The sequence below is a fragment of the Apium graveolens genome, chromosome 3 (genome assembly GCF_009905375.1).
Source record: "Apium graveolens cultivar Ventura chromosome 3, ASM990537v1, whole genome shotgun sequence".
NCBI classification, from domain to species: Eukaryota; Viridiplantae; Streptophyta; class Magnoliopsida; order Apiales; family Apiaceae; genus Apium; species Apium graveolens.
In genome coordinates, this window is record NC_133649.1 from 28,310,736 (window position 1) to 28,319,568 (window position 8,833).

Here is an 8,833-nt window from a genome sequence, read left to right on the forward strand (position 1 = left end):
ACACCATCCAAAGAAGGAAATGATCTTCTTATTGATAACAGCAGAATGATGATGTCTTCTAATGAGACTGCTCTGGGATCTATGTTGATTAATAATGTGTGTGCTGATTCAAAGATCCAAACTTTTTCTACTTAGTACTTCTGGTGTATTTTATTAGGCTGGTTATAGGCATGCCGCATGCATGTAACTAATAATATTGCCCATATTTATGTTTTTGCCGGTCTGTTCTACTATAGATAAAACATAGTCTATAGTACATACATTTCTTTGTAATAATTTTGTGTTGGATTAATATCTTGCATTAAATAATGTACCAGATAAAGTTCATGATCTTGAGAATTAGCTTTCACATAAGTTGGTATAAAAGTAGTAGGTTCTGCTCTTCTTTATTAGTTACATACTTTTCTAGTTGTATAGTATACATAATAGCAAGAGGATGAGATAAAAGTAAGTGATTCATATGTTGGGATTGAAATTTAATAAAATCTATAGTACTTCAAAGTGATGTATGAGCAAAAAGAAGACTTCTACTCAATAGTTGCCATGAGGTGGAGGGATCAAGTGGAGGCATCAACCCCTTCTTCAATAATAAAATGTTGTTAGAGGGGCAACCGCTACTCGTGCCTTTAGTGTATTTTCCTTCTAATAGGCTTGCAATTTCACCACATACTTTTGATGGGTGTTCTTATTCTAACTTCTCTAATTTGAGATAATTTGTTCGATTTAAAAGTTGGTTGGTGGCATCCGTGCGGAAATATTGAGCTAGATCTTGTAAATTCGTTCTTGTAAAGTGGAAGCTAGGGTAGAACCCTCATATCATTACAAAAATACGGTCATTTACTACCAATAAATCGGTTGGAAATGGCCGAGAATGGGAGGAAATGCCTAAGTGGGAAATGTCATTGGTGGAAAATGAAGATGGCCACAGTCAATGTGGGACTCACATGTTGATGTGTACAGCCGCATGATACGGACCTATAATCCAACATGGAGTCCAACGTGGAGTGGGAGGCATTCAAGTTAGATGCCCCGTGAATGGTGGGAACCATCCACGGCACATGGTATGTCGGGTTTTTTGATCATGCTGGAAATCATTTCCGACCACACATTTCGTACCGTCGGTTATGAATGTGGTAAGAATTGGCTAGAAGATGGTGGGAACTATGGGGTTTTTGAAAGGTAAGCACCGTAGAAAATGGGTATATTGATAGAAATTATGGACATTTTGTTTCAATTCTGTATTCTATTCATTACTACGAGAAGTACTTATATATAAATAAAATATTTATATCAAAAAATGACGGGAATCAAAAGCAACCCAACCACAACTTCCAAACTTAAAAAATAAACATATTATTCTAAAGTTTAGATGAAAATCAAAAAGATCACTAAAATGTCAAGTCCAAAAGGTTTTTTAAGCATTTAGTTCACTAATGTGAACGTAACTAATCTCCACCAACATCATTATCTTTGTCAGAGCCCTCACATACTGAAGTGAGGTGATCCTTGTTCTAAGACACAAATCTTAGGTATACCAACAAGGAGTTACTCATCTTTGTTTCATTAGAAAAAGGAAAGACCCAAGATCTAAGACCTAAGATCCAAGTCCAACGAAGAAGTAGAAGCATTTAGGTAACAAAAGGGAATTACAAGTGTTTGAGGAGGTGACTATGTTGTTTCGTTCTCAGATAATTTTGTGATAAAGTTGAACTATTTTATTTCGAAGAGGCTATTGAGCTACAGAAGCAACATGAGCATATGGATGCTCACACTATCTTTATGCATCTACAAGAGTTCTATGATGTGGAAGGGAGGACAGCTCGATATGAGATATCGAAGGAAATGTTTGGTTGTAGGATGTCTGAGGGATCATCTGTGAATGACCATGTACTTAAGATGATCAATTTGATTGAACATCCCGGATAACTTGGTTTTGCCATGGATGGGGAGCTGAGCCAAGACTTGGTCTTGCAATCACTTCCGAGTTTGTTCTCGCAGTTTGTTGTGAACTTTCACATGAATAAGCTGGATGTCAGCCTGCCTGAACTCCACAACATATTGAAGACTGCGGAATCGAATTTTCACCTAAGAAGAGTTCTGTTCTTCTAATTGGTGAAGGTTTCAATCCTAAAAAAAGGAAGAAGAACCCTTCCAAGAAGAAGAAAGTAGGTGAGAAAAAGCCGGTTCCACCAAAAGCTGAAGACCCCATGAGCAAAGTTGTTTGCTTTCACTGTAACAAGGTGGGGCACTGGAAGAGGAACTGCAAGATTTACCTTGCAGAATTGAAGAAGAAGAAGGGTAGTGAGACTACCGCTTCTGATTCAGGTATGTTCATGATCGAAGTTAATATGTCACTAAGTCAAATTTCTACTTGGGTATTAGATACCGCCTGTGGTTCTCATATTTGCAATTCATTGCAGGAACTAAGGAGAAGTAGGACTCTTGAAGAAGAGGAGGTGATTCTACGGATGGGAAATGGAGCAAGAGTTACTGCTGAAGCTGTAGGATCATTTCATTTATATATGCCTATGGGCAAGACTATTGTTCTAACTAATTATTATTTTGTTCGCTCGATTGTGAGGAATATTATTTCTATTCCATGTTAGACTTGGATGGATTTTCTTTGTTATTCAGAATAATAAATGTTCAATTCTTAGAGATAACGTTCTTTATGGAAGTGGTATTTTAAACAATGGTCTGTATGTATGTGACGTAGAGCATAATTTACTAAAAATTGAACATACTAATAAAAGAAAAAGGGATGATGAAAATCTCACTTTCTTGTGGCACTATGGACTTGGTCATATTAGTGAAAATAGACCGTGGACATTGCATAAGGAAGGGTTACTTGACACCTTTGATTTTGAATCATATCCTACATGCGAGTCTTGTCTATTGGGTAAAATGACCAAATCTCCATTTACTGGACATGGAGAGAGGGCTGCAGATATACTAGGATTGGTACACACAGATGTATGTGGACAAATGTCTACGCAAGCCATAGGTGGATTTTCATACTTCATTGCTTTCATAGATGATCGATCTAGATTCAGATATGTGTATTTGATGAAACACAAGTCTGAAGCCTTTGAAAAGTTCAAAGAATATAAGTATGAAGTGGAGAAATAACCAAACATAGTATTATAACTCTTCAATCAGATCGAGGTGGTGAATACTTGAATGGAGATTTACTAGCTTATCTCAAAGAAAATGTTATAGTCTCCCAGTGGACTCCTCCATATACTCCACAGTTGAATGGGGTATCTGAAAGGAGAAATCGAACTTTGTTAGACATGGTTCGGTCCATGATAAGCTATGTGAATCTTCCAGTATTCCTGTGGGGTTATGCATTGGAAACTTCATCATATTTACTGAATAAGGTGCCTTCCAAATCTGTTCCTCAAACTCCATAGGAGATATGGAAAGAAAGGAAACCGAGTCTTAAACATGTTAAGATTTGGGGATGTCCAGCTTATGTGAATAATAATAAGTGAATAATAATAATAATAATAAAGTATGTTAACAAGAGTATCAGGTTAAAACAACAAAGAAAATAAGATCTTCTTCTCCTTCGTTGTATTATGCTATTAGGTCTTTGCTCCTATCTCCTTGCTCTTTTATATGAAATACGTCATTTAGAAGTCTTTAAATACCAGCCCAACAGATCAGGAGTCCTGCAAACCAATCTTATAATAGAATCAGGATTCTGAAATCCCGACATAGTGCGGCCGCCCCGCATACCAGCGCGGGTGCGCTCACTTCCTGCCAAATGGGCGCGACCGCTCCCAAGACCAGCGCGGCCGCCAAGAGCTTCTGGAAAATCTGAATTTTTCTGCTTTCTTGACATTCTCGTGCTGGTGTATTGTGCGCAATCGACCGAGGTTCCATCCAAACACTCTTTTAAGCATAAAACATGCAATATCCATTCCTTCTTTTGAATATGCCCTAAAATGCAAAATACTACGAAAAAATATCAAAAACACAGACTTCTTGAGTACAAAACACCAATTCAAGCCTTTACGAAGCATTCGAAGTGGATATAAATTCCACTTATCACACCCCCAAACTTTAATTAATGCTTGTCCTCAAGAATAACACACTCAAAAATAAGAAATAAAAATGCATAAATGCAACTAACATGAATGCAATGATCCCCCCAGAATAACTAAACCAATCAATCAATAAGCAACATCTCAATGAATGCAATTATTCACACAAAGTTCAATCAAATCTCATAAATCAACTCACAAACCAAAACATGTGTGTGTGCAATTGCTTAACAGATATACTTTCGAAACTAGACCAATAATCATATCTCACCTCTAGTCGAGATAATCACAAGGTTATAAAAAGAATAAATGAAAACACAAAATAACTGACAACACTTCAATTTTATCAGAGTTATACAAAGATTCATGCTTTTATTGATAACACATAAAAAACATAAACATGCTTATTTGATCGTGCAATGAGCGAGGTCCAAAAAAGATTTATACAATAATACCCATGTAGCGAGCGTTAGGTTAGCGGATCCCAGACTACAAAAGCCTTAGGTCTCTAGGCACAAAGTCCCCTAGAACTTAATAGCTCGAGTATTAAAGAGCCCACTCGAGATCAATTATGCATAACACATATTTTTTTCTTTTCCTTTTTTTTCTTTTTTTCCAATAATTTTTGAATGAGTGTGTTTCACTCCATCTCGCTCAACCCTAGACTACTCTTATAAATATGAGCCAGCTACTAGCCATTTGACACCTAGCCACAACTAGCATTAATATCCAATGTTTTTCTCCAATTTTAAAAATCCATGTTATTTTGTCACTAAGAGAACAACATAAATTCTAGACATAAACAAGTGATTAAACATCGACAAACAAACAAGTCATGATCATGATCTAGCACTCAAGCAACCTATAAGACTTAGTGAAAATTTTCTTGTTTCTAGCATACAAATCAATTCGTTAGGACTTAACATTCCTCTATACGACATCATTACACTCAAATAAACATCACAAACCAATCGAAAAAGCAAACTAATGGATCATGATATAATTCTAATATAACTATATACAACATGCTAACATGATAACAAATACGCAAAACAAAAACAAAAACAAATAACTACATGACAAATATGTAAACTATATCAACTAAATTATCATAAATATGCATCTATATGGACTCACACACAAATATTCCTTAACTATCACCCCCAAACATAGAAATTTCACTTTCCTCAGTAAAGGTAATAGCAAGGAATCTAGGCATACCTACTCAGAAGAAGAAGGATCATCACCTTTCACGGGTGGAGTGTCAGGAGGCGGATACACACTACAAGAATCTGGCCAATAGACATCGGTTTCTGGCCGATGTCTATGTTGTTTCATAACCGATGTTGATGTCGGTGATGTCTATTCTAGACATCGGCCATACACCGATGTCTTTTACCCCATTAGACATCGGTTTTTTTCAGAAAAGATGATATCTATCCGGCCAATTAGACATCGAATTTAATACAAAAAAAAGTGATGTATGTGTTCCTCTTAGACATGCATATTTGATTCTTTTACATCGATTTTCCATAATAAAGTGATGTATATTCAATTTTTTATATCAGTTTCCTAAGTGCACCAAATTACTTTTTGCGCGAAAAAACCAAAAATGAATTTATTATTAACAACAAAAATCCAATATTCTCATTCTCACATGAGTGAGTACAACAAACATAAATAGCATAAGCCTATTCTATCGAACTCAAATTGTCAATATGTTGATCCGCAGTAGAGCTCGTTTCCTGAAGTCAATCAGAGTAACCTTGCTATCAGCTTTTTCTTATTTGTGTCATGTTGGTAGGGAATTCACTATTCCGGTAGAGCTGCAGTCTTACGTGATGTGGCTATCTCCTGCACAATTGATCAGACATTTAATAGAGGTGATTCGCTTGGTAGGTTTGGATTGAACTAGCTCAGAACTTATAGGAAGCAATAATCTAATCCCATATACAATTGCCTTACTATTTTGTCAAGGTTTGAGCTATATATGCAATTTACAGAAGGAAGTAGGATACTAAAACCATAGGCTATCACAAAAATAAACAGAACACATTCAGACCTAATATGATGCTAAAACCACATATCATCCCTTACTATTTTGTCAAGGTTTGAGCTATATATACAATTTACAGAAGGAAGTAGGATACTAAAACCATAGGCTATCACAAAAATAAACAGAACACATTCAGACCTAATATGATGCTAAAACCACATATCATCCTAAAACTAAACAAATCAAACACAGTTTTAAGGTCCACACTCATGAGTAAACTATGTTGAGTATGTTTATTTGGTTTAGCACAGTATAGAGGTACTAGCCTTGCAATTCATGGTAAAGATAAACTAGCTAGCACCAACACATTTTATTGTCACCAACACAAGACCAAGATATGTAAACCTTTCTGAGATGCATTATACTCTACTCTATTCTGCTCTATATCAACACAAAATAGGCCTATAGCTCTATTCTAGCTATATAGTCTAAGATCCAACTTCTGAATCTTAAAGTCAGTAGTGAAGCCTTGACAGGTGAGATTTGATGCTGTGATGACGCTTCTAACAACACACAGTAGTAGCGGATCTAGCTAAATGTTATGACTCACGAGGTAGATACCATTCTAAGTAACCAACTCGAAACCTTTGGTGTGAAGAGGACTATACTGGATCATTTTATATCTTTATCAAGTCTATATTACCAAAGAGAAGAACTTCGGTAGCCCAAAAGTGGAACGTGTGGCTAGCATAAAGAATTAGTCACTTGACCATACCTGGATATCCTCATCATTTCCCCATCTCATATAGTTTCCAATTGTTCGAAGGGCAGAAGTAACTACAAAATATTCTCGATGTCAACAACACATGTAAACAGGATAAATAAAAATTGGTACAAAATTTGACGAAAGAGACAATAGAAAAAATCTACTGACTTAATCAGCTTGAGAAGACGGATGACTGAAGTTCCAGTTTCCACCAATCCCTGGTCAGAGAGAATCAAAAGCGCTAGAGATACATTCACAATTACCGACCAGGATCGTCGATACTCAATGGCGGTGCTAATAGTACTAATAACTTTTGGCATCTGTCAAGATAATTTAAGATGATTAGACCAAACATGTCAATATTATATTTAGATTTAAAGGAAAAAACTGACTAGTTGATAAGGTACCTTATCAGAGAGTAGATTTGGTGAAATCTGAAAAAAGACTGCCAAAAGCCCACAAGCATATTCTAACAATTCAAAGTGGTTGCTTTATTTTATATCATAGCATTGCAAGTTTCGGGATACGCTTTGGCTATGTTAATCAATGTATACAGAGCCTACACATAAGAACATCTGTTGTAACAATATATCATTTGGTTTAATAGTGAAGTAAAATATTTTAAGGACAGGAGGGGGAGGTTACCTGCGTCTGTACCGACAAATTTGGAGAAGAAATAAGGTTCACAAGATATGGAACTTATGTATCTTTAAACTCACTGCCAAATTTCGATGATACGGTATGTTCTAGCTAGAATAGAGCTATAGGGCTAGTGTAGAATAGAGCTGTGACAAAGTGAGATATACCCCCAATTCATAATTGATAAGGCCCAAAGGGTGAACTATATCATCACAAAATATTATACTCTCCGTTTCTGCATCCCAATCTCTACCAAGTACCTCATCATAAACTAATTATAAACCGTAAAATTTCAAATCTACAACTTTACTAAAAAATGCAAGCTCATAAACTCATACTAACTAAAAGGAGAAGGCAGAACCTGTAAATAATTAGCCATAGTTTCAACAGTAGCAGTCTTGTTAATTCCAACTTCATAACACCTCACAAATTTCTCCTTATAGAACATACAATAGTAATTCCCAAATTAAGCAATAAGTATCAAGCCTGATTATACGGTAAAACAAAGATTTCACTACAACAAAATAGAAGGACACAGTACCGTGCTCAGTCCCACTACAACATTTAAATACTAACAACTGTGAGCCTCATCTCCTTCGTTCCCACCATAGAAACCAGATCCTCAATCGAGTCAAACAAATATCCAACTAAAAGTAAGAAAAATATATTAAAGAAATTAGGGTTTTCAGTTTAAAAAATCCCCAATTTAAAACTTAATTGAACTAATAATCCAAGTTTACACATAAATTTTTTATCTTACCCACATACCGATTCAAACAAATTGAATTGAGTATCTACTCGAACGAATCGAATGAGTGAGAGTCGAGTTTCGACAAATCGAATAGAGTTGAACATGGCGGAGGGGAGTGGAACAAAAGTGAGTGCAGGTTGTAGTAAGTAGAGCAGAGGTGAGTGGTTGTGCAAGTGATTTATAGTAGTGAGAGATGAGAGGGAGAGATGAAGAGTTTCAGATGGGATGGAATTGAGAGACGAGAGAGAGATTTATGAGAGACGAGAGAGAGATGAGAGTTAATTTAGTTTCTATGAAGAAGAGTGGGAAAATAATTGGTATCAAAGAGGGAAAATTTTAACAATTTTGATTAAGGGGGAAATAAACTGAAGTGGGCGCGAGTTGAATTTTTTTAGTCAATTTTAAACATCGGTTATTAAATAATTGATGTCTTCAAACAACAAAGACATCAGATTAACGCGGGGTGATGTTATTATATATTTTAACATCAGTGGCGTTAGTAACTGATGTCTAATGTGTGATGTCTATTTAACTTTTTCTTGTAGTGACACGGATTCCTCTCCAAAAACTAGCCATTGTATGTCAATTAACGTGGTTCGAAATGCTGTATCCAATGCCTGAGTAAGATTCTA

General features: G+C 35.9%; 1 long non-coding RNA gene across 4 annotated transcripts; it reads right to left on the reverse strand.

Annotated features, from left to right (window-relative positions):
* Positions 1-5,701: 5,701 nt before the first annotated feature.
* LOC141710643 (uncharacterized) lies at positions 5,702-8,415 on the reverse strand. 4 transcript variants are annotated; one of them, XR_012571000.1, is made up of 6 exons: positions 8,219-8,415; positions 7,812-8,097; positions 7,219-7,721; positions 6,980-7,131; positions 6,821-6,882; positions 5,702-5,903 (listed from the first exon to the last, which is right to left on the reverse strand). It is a non-coding gene; the product is annotated as an uncharacterized LOC141710643 (long non-coding RNA). The 4 variants fall into 4 exon arrangements; XR_012570999.1 differs by having other exon boundaries at positions 7,219-7,370; positions 7,457-8,097; XR_012570997.1 differs by having other exon boundaries at positions 7,219-8,097.
* Positions 8,416-8,833: the final 418 nt, after the last annotated feature.